Source organism: Saimiri boliviensis, chromosome 10 (assembly GCF_048565385.1).
Source record: "Saimiri boliviensis isolate mSaiBol1 chromosome 10, mSaiBol1.pri, whole genome shotgun sequence".
In the NCBI taxonomy this organism is placed as follows: Eukaryota; Metazoa; Chordata; class Mammalia; order Primates; family Cebidae; genus Saimiri; species Saimiri boliviensis.
This window is the reverse complement of record NC_133458.1, coordinates 48,355,475-48,369,369: the sequence shown is the minus strand read 5'-3', so window position 1 is coordinate 48,369,369 and position 13,895 is coordinate 48,355,475. Positions and strand designations below refer to the sequence as shown.

Below are 13,895 nucleotides of genomic sequence, written 5' to 3'. Positions count from 1 at the left end.
CTGAGGCAGGGGAATCACTTGAAGTCAGGAGACGGAAGTTGCAGAGAGCCAAGATCACGCCACTGACTCCCCGCCTGAAGAGAGAACGAGACACTGTCTCAAAAAAAAAAAAAAAACCACCATATCTCAATTAAGTAACTTATTATCTTATATGTATATGTATTGTGTACATATACGTGTATGTTTGTATATATTCATATTTTATACTAATTACACCATATTGCAATTATCGTGCTGTATATACTTCATGTATAGCTTACTTGCTACTCTTTAGAAATGTCTGAAGCACAGTAGCTCACTTCTGAATGAATGTATAGCTGATTATCCATTCACGAAGAAAAGGGGAAGAAACAAACACCTCTTCAAAAGTACTTTCAATCATTCCTTAGGTCTACTTGCTGCTTTAAACTGGTTTACTAATTTCTTCTTTTACCATGCAAATACCATGCTTATCTCCCTCCCTGCTCAAGACATGGTGATTTTCCCCACTGTAATTTCTACTCTTTTTAATTTTTCTAGACCACTTTTAGAATCATTCTTCCTTAATGATCAGTTAAGAGACAACCAGTTTGAGACAAAGTCATAAACCTTGGTTAGTCTCCCAGTGCCTGGTGGTCACCACTCTTTTGAACTCCTAGAACACGTTTGGCCTCTGCCACATATTTAACCATCAGTGCTCCTCAGTGCTTTTTTGATGTACATATGTGTGAATATGAAGAGTCAATTTATACATACACAATGGAATGAGTGTGAGTCCCTGAAGAGCAAGAGCTGTATTTGGCTTTTTTTGTATTTTTAGCACCTCTCACAGTTCCCTATTCATAAGAAGCTATAGATAATGATTGTTAATGAAGATGGCCACCAGGCAGGCATTCCATGTAGGTTCCATGAATTAGTATTTTATTTGTATCGATGAAACCCAAATGACTTCAGAATAAACTCTGATTTATTATCAATAAAATATTGAGGTTCTAGGTTCAACTATAAACAATGTTCCTGCCACTCATTCAATGGTGACTGAAAATGGTTTTTTTGTTTTGTTTTGTTTTTTTCTGAGACAGAGTCTCATTCTGTCACCCAGGCTGGAGTGCAGTGGTGCAATCTTGTCTCACTGCAACCTCCGCTTCTCAGTTTCAAGGAATTCTCCTGCCTTAGCCGCCTGAGTAGCTGGGATTACAGGCATGAGCCACCGCGTGCAGCTGAACATGCTTCTTATGAGGAACCACATTTGACTCATAACTGAGGGAAATCTGTTTTATATAAGAAAGGCTTGCAATTGTGTACTCTTTCTAACAAAGGTCTTTCTATGCCCTAAATATTGGCTCACTTAATGGACCAAGGCAGTTACATTACAAGAAAAAATAATTTGGACAGAATCAAGAAACCTATCATAATGCAGGTATTTGAAGTCTACCTCCTTGCTGAACTTGGAGATTAATCTACAGAAGAAAAATGCTAATATCTAAAGTCTTCCTTCAGGAAAACAAAAATGTCTATCAATCTACCATAAACCTGTTCTGGGTTATCAACAACCATCAGTAGCACATGAGAAGACCCAGGGGAAAATTAGGGTATGTTTTCCTTAGGGATGACTTCTGGTTTGGGTAGAATATATTTATTTTTCCTACTCCTCTATGGCACGAAAGCTTTTCACATACCTTTAAAAACATATCCCAGTCAGGCCGGGCGCAGTGGCTCATGCCTGTAATCCCAGTACTTTGGGAGGCTGAGGTGGGTGGATCACAAAGTCAGGAGTTCGAGACCATCCTGGCCAGCATGGTGAAACCCCGCCTCTATTAAAATAAAATAAAAAAATAGCCAGGCATGGTGGCACACGCCTGTAGTCCCAGCTAGTCAGGAGGCTGAGGCAGGGGAATCTCCTGAACCCAGGAGACAGAGGTTTCAGAGAGCCGAGATCGTGCCACTGTACTTCCAGCCTGGCAACAGAGTGACACTCCGTATCAAAAACAAACAAAAAACAAAAAAGCAAACCATATCCCAGTCAAGTAACTTACTATTTTGTAAACCAAATCAATTTGAAGACTGTTTTTGCATTAAAGAATATCTATAGTTGGATTCTCAATAAGAGGGAAATCATACATAATAAAGAAGTATTTTGCAGGACACTTGGAACACATATATATTTCCTAGGTCATTTGAATCATTTAAATATGCTTCTTTTGTCTGGTCATATTTGTCAAGTTCCTTCTCAGTTTTCTGCCCGAAGGAACAAAGCCATCTAAGAAACTACATTACAGCATCTTCTCTGTGCTTTTTGACAAAAGTAAATAAACAGAAAAGTGCAGAAGCCATTTCCCCTGTGCTTCTCCACATGGGACTGTCCTCTGCCTTCCATTCTCTCCTTTCATAACCTGTTCCTCCTATGGCCTTTCCTTCACCACACTAACAGCTTCTGTCAGCAGCTTTATTCAGTACAGTATCAAAAGCTTTGCAGAAAACCAGATTAATCGTGCTCACTGCTTCTCTTTGTTTACCCCTTCAATTCTTGCAGAATTCAAGGCAAACCAAGAAAATGCATGTCTAATTATACACTCCCTCTTAGATACTTTTTCGGTACATTTTGTTTTTAAGTATATCATATAATTAAAGTTATTTGAAGACTAATACAATTCAAATAACATTAGTGCTTCCAATATAAGCTTCCAAATCAAACATGTATTAAAATAATTTAAACATATTCTGTGTACCTCCAGTTCCAAAAGAGAAATTTATGTATGCAAATGCCACAGAAATAATTCAATATTTTCCATTTTCCACAACTACTATCTGTGAGATGGATATAAATAACCATTTAAAAATAATAGTAAATTTTGGGTTAATTATTATTACTTGAATAACATAAGTTATACATTCTGTGAATCTCAAAGCAGATCTTTAAATAGTCTTGCCACTGATATGTGTTAAAAAGAATAAAGAATCCAAGTTGAAGTCTTATTCTTAAAAATATCAGAATGTCATCCTTCACCATTAATTTCATGCCAAGATATAATAGCAAAAAACATTGTAGACTTTACCACTTCTTTATAAAACGGCTTCATACAATAATTTTTATTATATAAAAATTCCCTTTTATTGAAGATGAATTTGTTTGCTTTGCCCAATGTTAAATGTGATTTTTCTGACTAGCACGGATGGTTTCCTCTGTTAAAATACTATAGTGTGAGCGGCAAAGCACAGCAGGCAATGCCATCACCTCAGCAGCACTGGGCCATTTCTTCTATGCGTGGACCCTCTCATATCATTTTAGAACATGGCTTTCTAATCTTTTTTGTCTTCTTGCTGAGAAATAAAATGTCAGAAAGTTTTTAAAGTAGCAGTAGAGTTCTTATGTCTGAAATTACAAGTAAAACATACTAAACAAAAAACCTCCCACTCATCTTTTTCAAATCATTAGTTAGGTAGAACCATATCAAGGTATGTCCTTCTGAAAACATGCTATGAAAAAACATGTCATTTAATGAGAATTCAGAATACAGCAGGAAAAGTCACAACCTGGAATGAAGCAGAGTGGAAACAGAATTACCCTGGCTGGCCTGAAAGGAGTGGGTTTCCAATCGAGCCTTCAAGTGCTCCAAGTGTCTAATGGGCAATCCATTTATACAGCTCTTCCCATCTTATTCAAGGGTAAGCTGTGCCCCATAAGTATTTCAGCTTGATTTCTTTACAAAACTTTTGAGAAGAACAAAAATGAATTCCTGGGTGGGATTATGCAAAGGACAAAGAGATGCACTAAGCCATGCCACTTGTGTTTATTAGAAGAGCATTCCTCCTATGAATATCACAGTGTATAGAGTCCCAACTAGATTATAATGTAGACACTTTCATCAGAGGATAATATGTCTGTAAAAAGTCTGCTGGGTCTGTAGTTTTATTCATAAAGGCACTGGTGTGAAATATTCACACAAAAGACCCGTGTGCAAAAGGGCTCATGTGAGCGAAGCAGCAGCCGGGGAGAAGGCACATCCGACACACCTCAGGTGCAGTGGCGGCTTAAGGAGGCATCCCAGGAACACATTAATCAACACATTCAAGGAATGCATTAATCAACACTGCTACAACGGCTGGCATGCCCATTGTTTCACTGTAGCATGCTAAAGAACACAGAGCAGCAATCTGAATGTGAATTTCCACCATGCTGCAAGAAACAAAACCCTTTTCAGGACTGGCTCCATGCACCATATCCTACTCTACTCTACTCTTTCAATAGAAATCATTCTCTCCTGTTATTCGTGGTAGTTTATGAACTTGCTTTCTCCAACAGTCAACCAGAAACAAAGACTCTTTACAGACCAGCTAAGTTTGACAATAGCTGTAGAAATGCCTTCTGCAGATATGAAAACTTAAATCCATCCAAGAGGTTTTTTTCTTTGCCTTACAAAATGAATGCTGTCATGAAAGGCAAAATAAAAGAAAACAAAGCAAAGCAAAAAAAAAAAAAAAATTCAAGCATCTATTTGTGTATGCAGTCAGTTGTGACAGCAACATACTGCATTACCAGCAGGGGCCTGGTCCTGGCCTCCTGCTCCACACTGGGTTTCATTTTCCTCCTGGGTAGTTCCCTAGATAACCCTCCTGTCAGGATTCAACTCCCTCCAAAAGCAGCCAGGGATGAAATGTCCAGATGCTGGAAGGAAGAGACATGATAAAATACCTGCAGAACCTAGGCACCATGTCTACCTTTGTACAGAGTACCATGTGGACCTCAACACGTGAGGCCTTCCAGTATTCCTGCTGTGTCTCACTTCTAATTGTTAATACACAGAATATCTCACCCAGTATGTTATGGTACACAACTGAAGTTTAATAAATTATGATTTTGGTGATAAGAATGCTGAGTATAAAGATTTTAACTCTGAATGAATAAGGAAGGCCATTTATAACTATCATTCAGAATAAGCTTCCTCTCAGAGGGAGAATCATTTTAATAGAGGTTGTACTTGCTGGAAACAAGAACCACAGGCAGTGCCCCCTGCCTTTTTGTGGTACTGTTGTGGTCATTTCAGTGAACCTCAAAATTAAGTCTATGCCTCATGATCTAGCTTCATTTCATCATGAGCTTTGATTCTAATAATCCTAGAAAACAGTTAAGAACTACAAGTCAAAAGTACAGCAAGGAAAACAAATCAGATCCAGTAACTATATGAAAGAGGCTATTTGCCAAGCTCACCCCATTAGCCCTTTGGTGTTTAAATGCTAAGTGCTCTACATTTCCTGTACTGGAGTAACTCAGGCAGTTTTCTTCTTTCCAATTTCAAACCAGATATTTCTTCCCAGTAGATTCCAGTGGGAGGAGAGGGAGGAACACATAGAAGTTGCAGGATTCCTGCTATTGACTAGTAGCACCAATTATTACTGCCACAAAAACATAATGCCACTGTCTCCATCACTGTGTCACCATTGCATTATCCTTATCCAACTATCTCCCAAGAGAAAATGCTGATGGCTTTTTTCAAAAACATTTCAAGTGCTCTTTCTGAGCCTTGGGAAACAGCTATCAAACTGAGCAGCCAAAAGTGGTGGGAATGGTGAGAAGGGGGATAAGGTGAGGTGTCCAGAGAAAAATGGCTGTGTCCCATAAGAATAATGAGAACAGTATGCAAAGGGCAGAAATGAGATGCCTAATCAATAAAGGCATCTCAATCATGGATACCAATAAGACTCAGAGATAAACATCAGGAAACGTATAATTCACCCTCCCTAAAGGAATGTTGTACATAGGACTTAATATGCTTCCATCTGACCCCCGGACACAGGGCATTGCCCAGACTCCACATGGAAATGGAAAGCTGGGCAGTCACCTGGGTTGAAAGAACAGAATGTTCTTCACTGCACTGTCATTCAGCTTCCAGGAATGCTGCATTTCAGTGGTGAGTAGTCATTCAGTAAAAAGTTCATCACAATCACAATAGAGAGACTGTCCAAGTATGCTAACGTTTCAAGAGATGCCATTTAGTTGAAATTTATGTCTTGCCTTCATGCTATATCACAGTGAAGAGAGAGGAAGTTAATATGTATAAGAAAAGATGGTTCTAGTTTTCCAGATGACTACATATCGAATCAAACTTTACTGGTATAAAACAATAAAGAGTTTACTTGGAGTTAATCCCTGTCTTGATTTCTGTAAGTTCTATGCTTCCCAGGGTAACTGCTTTATTCATGAGATTTTTATCTTTAGTTTCACAGGGCAAGTATTCTTTTTAAGGGTGCTGTGTGTCTTCTTGATTTGACTGGTATCAAGTAACGAGATAAAATTTCTCTGCTTTAAAATGATCCTGTATGACAAAATTTTGATGTGTGTCCTTATTGTTAAATTGAATTAAAAATTGGCCAGGCATGGCTCATGCCTGTAATCCCAGCATTTTGGGAGTCCAAGGTGGGCAGATCACTTGAGGCCAGGAGCTCAAGACCAGCCTGGCCAACATGGCAAAACCCTGTCTCTATTAAAAATACAAAAAATAGCCAGGCATGGTGATATGCACCTGTAATTCTAGCTACTCAGGAGGCTGAGGCACAAGAATCACTTGAATACAGGAGGTGGAGGTTGCAGTGAGCCAAGATCGTGCCACTGCACTCCAAGCTGGGTGACAAGTGAGACTCCATCTCAAGAAAGAAAGAAATATAAATAAATAAATAGTACTAAAATTGTATAACCATCAGGACTTTGTAATAAAATACAGGTTTACGTTTACAAATCAATTTAATTATAAAAGTCTTTTTACTCTTACCAGTTTTACTATTGTCTATTCAGAATATAACTACCCTTCTTCTAAGATGTATACATAACTTTAACAACTCAGCATTTTAAAGTCCAAGGGAAAGAACAACTTTCAAGTCATCAGCCACAACAGTCAGCAGGTAACTCCAACGCTCTGTCAGGTTATTCTTCACACACAGGTTGCCAAATGGGAACACTGCCTGGGCATACTTCTTCCTCAGACTCCTCGTGGTTACTACCAGGACCAAACTTAACACAAATGTGGCCAGCAGAAAATTCATTTTATGAAGTGATTTCAGAGGCATCCTTTCTCCTCACTCTGGTTGATTATCAAAATGCCACCACTAGCAGCCTTGCATTTTAGCTCAAGGTTTTCAACCCAGGTAGAAGTCAGATGTCCCAGGGGGAGAACGTACACATTAGAGTTAATGGGAAATGTGAGCAGTTTTTTTTGTGTGACACTGGATAAGGGCAGATAGAGGGCACTTCCCAAAGAGAAGGATGTGGAATGGGCCTGAGAGTTTGCAAACCACAGTGCACAATTGTGGCTGCACCTATTTTGTTGAATACCACAGCAAACCAGTGAATGTGGGAAAAACTACTGAAAACTCTAAGTAGCTATGAAAAAAAAACCTTAGCTATTCTGATCTCAGAGGCCAAATACTTGAAGAGCCTTGGGACATTCTGAGTATAAGTGTGCTTTAGAATTTTGGGAAGTTTCAGCCAGTCTTTGTAAGTCCAGAGAGACAAATTGGGAAGACTCTCAGTATTTAGTTTTGACAAGATGAAATCATTCACAAAACCATAAAATGAGGTATTTTAGTGGCTCTCACAGACAACTAAAAGCTCTCTTAGCCAATTAACAAAAGGCTAGCCAGAAAGATCAACAAGAAGTGTGTATTGAGAAAAGAAGAATCGAGCCTTTTCACTTGTTGTTCTACAAGACAGGGATTTTTCAATCAAATACCCTTCACATAATGGAAGAAAGAGAAAATAGTGGATCCAGCCAGAAAAAAACTCCCTTAGAACTACCTGAGAGTGGGCTAGGAAGTGGGAAAGCATCTGCTGTTGAGTCCAATGTTGCCACCTTAAAAGGGCAACATGGACTTCTTCACGGTGACCACTGTTTTTCCTGCTCACCAGAAAACACCAGTTTTACAAATAAACTCCCACCCTCAGTGTCTTATTACCACATAGATATCACACAATATATTACCTATGGAAGAATCTGCCATACCTTACTGCTGATACTACTAGTGCATTGGTAAGCCACCATACTTAACACCACTATGAGTAACTCCTAGTTTCTAACAACTGTAATCGGGTATATGTCCCTGTCAGATGGATGGTACTTATCATATTGCCTTACCTTGCAGGTGTTCTTTATGAAATAAGGACACTTGTAGAGGAGAGGGGTACATAAAAACTTTATAAAACAGGGCATTTTGCATCAAACAAAGGGAGCAATCAAACAAATGGCTCTTTCTCTTAAAAGGGCCATTTGTACAAAATTAAGGCTGTTTTGGTATTGGTCATAATTACCTAACACCGATTTTGCTAGTCTTTGCTATAATTTTCACTTTCCAGGGACTGTTGAAGCCAAACAAAATTTGTGCTATTTGATTTACAAAGCCACATTCTTAGTTTCCAGGCTACTAATTTGGGGATTTCTGATGGTATTTTGAAACACTGTAAGAACTAGTCATATGAAGTAAGTTTCAATACAACACAATGGAAGCAAATTCAGCTGAGGCATGAATCATTTCCTCTCAATTACAAAAGGACATCTCTATGGATCGACCTAAAAATTCTCGAGAATGAGGGACAAAAGACTCAAAGGATTTTACTATCTCAAAATCTTGTATACAATCTTTTTTCCTTAACTAAAATCCATGAGTTCATTTGTTAAATGAAATCAACAAGGTAAAGAACTAAATGTCTGAACAATCGTGCTCTCATAATTCCTTAAAAAAGCTATTATTGGTTGAGATACAGTTCTCTGAACTGTGTTCCAGATCTTCAAGTAAGATTATTTTTCATCAAATTCGCTACTATAATAGATGGCCTTTCACAAGGCCCCACAGGCCTAACAGGGTCCCTTCTAGGCCTGAGAAAGTGGAATGGCATAAGTAGGAATAGGGTGGACAACAAAGTAGGAAATAAGAAATGGGGAAGGAATATACAAAGTGGAAAGCACATTTAAACTTTCAAAAGAGATTTTTTATTCTTTGGACTCCACTGTGAGACAAGAAAAATCATTAATGGATGGTATAACTCTCAGGAGACTTTTGATATATAACTGAATCAAAAAGAAAATTATTTTCTTGTAAATGATTTCCTCTAATTTTTAATCTTTAGTTCCTTTAGAAACATTTTTACTAGGAGTGTTTTTCCTCCACTCTCTATTTTCTGGGTTTTGTGATTCATGATTTAGTAAAACAAAAATCTTATTACTGTGAAAGGACATGAGGGCTGGTTTTCTTGCCTATGTATTTGATCTATCTTCTTTGACACTGGTAAGATTAATGTTTTTGCATCTATGTTTCTACTCTTATTATACTCTCTGAATTGAAAAGTATTAAATATGGCAATAATATTACACAATCACATTATTTAATATTACAATTCTCATCTTTGACTATGAATTCAAATGTTTTAAGAAGACAAACTCTTACCTTTGAAGAAGCTCTTCTTATCTGAAGAAGTTGTTCTTCCTTTTAATTCTTCAAACCAAAGGTCTTCTTAGCATTGCTCTGTGGGTTAAGGTGTGGGGGAAATGTTAACAAGACATTGATTGTCATCAATCACAGCAGACTGTCAATACATTAACTCCAACTGACTCCCTGATGGGAAACACAATTAAAGAGAGAGCCCTGCAAGGAAGACAAATTATGACTTGATTTACTAAAACATATCTCTGCTGGCTTCGATCAAAAGTGACAGCAGAGAACTGACCAGAACTCTGGTGGACATCCCATTAAATGGATTCCAGTCTCGAGAGTCATGTCTGATTCCTCTTTACAGTTTACAGAAAGAAAGTGGTTTTTGTAATATATCTATACAGTGTGGATAAAATACTTTTTGCTATGGGCTTACTATTATTTAGATTTTTTTATTTGGTAGCATAGGAATTTTTTAGGTTATGTTTGAAAGGCCCCAAGTTTTCAACGAGGGTCATAAAGAGAAGCTGGGAACAGCCAAGATCTGAGGGGCAAGTTCCACCTGGGCTGTGACAAAAGCTCAGCGGTGGACAGCTCCCAAGCTCTGCAATCTCCAACTCGCCTGCAGTCAGCCTCGGTGCTTCCTTTGCAAATACTCCAGCTGAGAATCAGCCAGAGAAAGAGAGGAGGGACGGGGAGTAGAACAATCACAGCTGATCATATTAAGTTTCATTTTTTTAAACAACCGATTCAGTGACACCCAAGGTTTCTAAGGGAGGATTTGTGTCTTTTTGAACTTTGAATTTCTGGAACAGAAGTCATACTATCAACCCCTGAAAGACTCTTCAGAGAAGTGAAACAAGTGTCAATTAAGAAACTCTGGACTGCACTCAAATATTAGGACAACTATGAATTGCAAAATTATTCAGTTAATTTAAAAAAAGATGCTTAATAATCTCAACTGTTTTTGCTTATTTATGTGTTATAAAATATTCCCTGCATTAAGTTGCAAAAAAAGAAAACCACCATTGTTAATTACCTATAAAACCACCCTTAATAGATTTTCATTGCCTGTGAAGCAATGACATTTTATCTGGACAAAATATTAATATTGTGGAGGTTTGTGATTTTTCCTTGGAATTGGAACCAACTTTATAATAATATTCAGTTTTCACTTAAAAAAAAAAAACAACCTAGAGTTGTGTAGGACAGCATCTATAAGAATTGGAAGAGATAACTACAATAACAACTCAATTCAGCAAACTTATATTGAGCACTTAATATGTATCTTCCCATTCACTGGATAAATCTAAACAAGAAAAAAATAATAAAAGATAAATATTTCCTGCTTCCTACCATGAGGAATCTCAGGTCCACATACTGATGGATTCCTAAGTTTTAATAGTTTTTAGCATAATCCAATTCAGAGCAAAAAGCTCTAAAAAGCACATATATGTAATTTTGCACAACATAGTTCCATGGCATCATGTGGAAAAACTATTTCATCCTTGCTTATGTGTATTATTGATAGGGCATTGCTACATTTTTAACTTCTTCATGGTGATTTAAACCCTGAAGGTTTTGCAAAGACCACCAAAAGACTGTATTAATCGTATTACCATGTCGGCAATTATGCCAAACATTTCCAGGAAATGACTTTTGTTGCATTCATTATTCTTGTTTTGACAAATGTGTCAATGGGCTTTCATCATCCCAGAACCCATTTAGGTCAAGAGAATAGGGTAATACATCATTGCTAGGGACTATTTTTCCAATAACCAAGTAACAATTTAATTTTTTAATCAAAATGCAATCAACTTATCCTATTAAATAAAACCAGTCCTAAGTCAAAAGGTCAAGATAAGATTTGATGTATTTTTAAAGTAGCCTTCAGAAAAGACAAATAACATCTATGTGAAAAATGTAAGAAACCCAAAGGCCACAGTACATATAACAAACCAATTACAATAATAGTCATTCAATAGCATATAACATTAAAAAGTCAATAATTCTAAAAAGTGAATACTTGCCTTAGTCACTCACAGAAAAATAGAATAATAAACTTCCTAACTGCTCCAAAGTAAATTGCTATGGATTGGGGTACATTTTTTTCAGGACTTCTTTGGCAGAGAGAGGGTTGTTTGGTTTTAAAATGAGAAATCATAACATTCAATACAACTGAAAATCTGCTACTACAAGCAGTATTAGGTAAAACATATCAGCAAGCAAAAACTTGCAAAATCTCATTTGGCTTATACTTTCTGATATAACTGTAAGGATGTTAGAAATGTCTACTCTCTGGTTCTTGTGAGGCTGATTTCTAAAAAACGGCCTCCTTAATAATACAATAAAGGTTGGATTACATTAAAATATCAAGCCTTTTTGACCCCACCTCCAGTCAATTCTGTTTTCAATTATAACAATTATTTCCTGTTTACACTCTTCAAAATGAATACAGCTGGGAAATAGTTTTCAGAACATCAATTCTGAAAACTTTATATGCAAGAACATATTTATGTATTTGCACAAGTATGTATTTGTGCAACATGCAAAACCTTTTTGACGTTAATCACCATAAAATGACAGTAATTTATAAATTTATATTTAATCTTTGGTCTTAACAGGAATTTGACTAGCAGTAAAATCATACTAATCCCAAACTCTTTTTTTTCCCCCCTTAATTTCCTGCCTTTGATAAGATCCTTGGACTGAATTTGGGTTCTATTCATAGTTAACTGCAGAGAAAAGAATTTTAAAAACCACCTTGTTAAAACTGGCATTTATCTTTGGTTTCTCTAGGGTATGCCTGTCATCCAGCAGTTAATTCAGCTTGACATGGCTGGAAGCCAAAATCATCTTGAAACCCAGTTCTCCCATTACAGCAGCCTATGAAACAAAATACATTCCAAAAAGCAGAGAGTATGGTCTGAGATAAAGCAGGTTCTCCAACTATAGCTCTGCCAGATGGCAACCAGAGGGCCTTCTCTCGACCACAACCTAGGTGGCTGGGCTCCTGGGAACACACAGCCCTGGCTTCTGGCTCCACATTTAGCACCAAATTCAGCCTCCTCCTGCAAGACAAAGCTTTTTGGGATTTTGGACTGACCCCATGTTATACACCTTGTAAAAGTTGGGGAGGAGCAAGAAGGGATCCATCCTAGTAAGCAACTTGTGGACCATGCTTTACCTTTCAGAGAAATTAACACATTGGTCCTTGAAGACTGTAGACTGATCACTCACAGAAGCATCTGACTGTCTCAAGTGACACTATGATTTGCAATCTTGTAGACTGATGCAAACATCTAATAGTAAGCAAATTACACTGATAGAGGGCATGTTGGATATACATCACCTTACTGTCAGTGTGCTGGAAACCATGTTGTCATATACATGATTGTAGACTTCCATGGCACACAGTTGCTATGGTTTGAATATACTTTACAAAATTCATATGAGGGCCGGGCGTGGTGGCTCACACCTGTAATCCCAGCACTTCGGGACACTGTGGATCACGAGGTCAAGAGATTGAGACCATCCCAGCCAACATGGTGAAACCCCGTCTCTACTGAAAATTCAAAAATTAGCTGGGCGTGGTGGCATACGCCTGTAGTCCCAGCTACTTAGGAAGCTGAAGCAGGAGAATTGCTTGAACCCAGGAGGCGGAGGTTGCAGTGAGCCAAGATTGCACCACTGCACTCCAGCCTGGTGCCTGGCGACAGAGCAAGACTCTGTCTCCAAAAAAAAAAAAAAAAAAAAAAAAAAAAATTCATATGAGAGCTTTGCCCTCATGCATGGATTCACGTCAATATTGTGGGAGTTGGTTTGTTATTACAAGAGTGGATTTATTATAAAAGTGAGTTTTTTCCTCCTCCTCTTGCTTTCATGTACACCCTCCCTTGCCCTCTCTCATCTCTCTGCCTTCTGCCACGGGATGATGTAGCAAGAAGGCCCTCACCAGATGCAGGTCCTTGACCTTGGACTTCTCTGCCTCCAAACTATGAACCAAATGCATTTATTTTCTTTATGAATTACCTAGTCTATACTACTCTGTTGCACAAAACAGACTGAGAGTTTAGTGCTTGGTATACCTCACGGTTTCATGAAAGTATAAATAGAAACCTAGAAGTTCAGTGTGCAGTAATGGCTAGCTGTCTAACAAAAAGTCATGCCCCCTTCTGTCACATAAGGTGGCAGTGGGGAAGAAGCTCCTGTCCAGGGTCTACATTTCCAGCTCCCCTTGTGTCTAGGTATGACTGTAATGTCTAAGAGAGCTAATCTGTGTCACTTCTTTGTTCAGATGTTTAAGAAGAAAAGAAGAAAATTTCCTACCCCTCCTATCTCTCCATTTCTGGCTGTATGTCAATGCTAGTGTAACCTGAGAAGTTGCAAGACATGGCCTTTGTCAGCTTGGGTCAAAAGTAGAGAGCCTTCCCTCCACATTCATGGTCTATCTCACTGACAGTGAACTGTTACATGCACTGAGAGGGAACTCTAATTGT

General features: G+C 38.0%; 1 protein-coding gene across 36 annotated transcripts in view; it reads right to left on the bottom strand.

Annotated features, from left to right (window-relative positions):
• Window positions 1-13,895, bottom strand: part of NRCAM (neuronal cell adhesion molecule) — a 325,308-nt gene that overhangs the window by 159,899 nt on the left and 151,514 nt on the right. For all 36 annotated transcript variants that reach the window (XM_039472686.2, XM_010344135.3, XM_010344128.3 and 33 more), the window contains one exon: window positions 9,412-9,489. The gene's annotated coding sequence lies outside the window, so the exon portion shown is untranslated. The remainder of the gene's footprint in view (window positions 1-9,411; window positions 9,490-13,895) is intronic.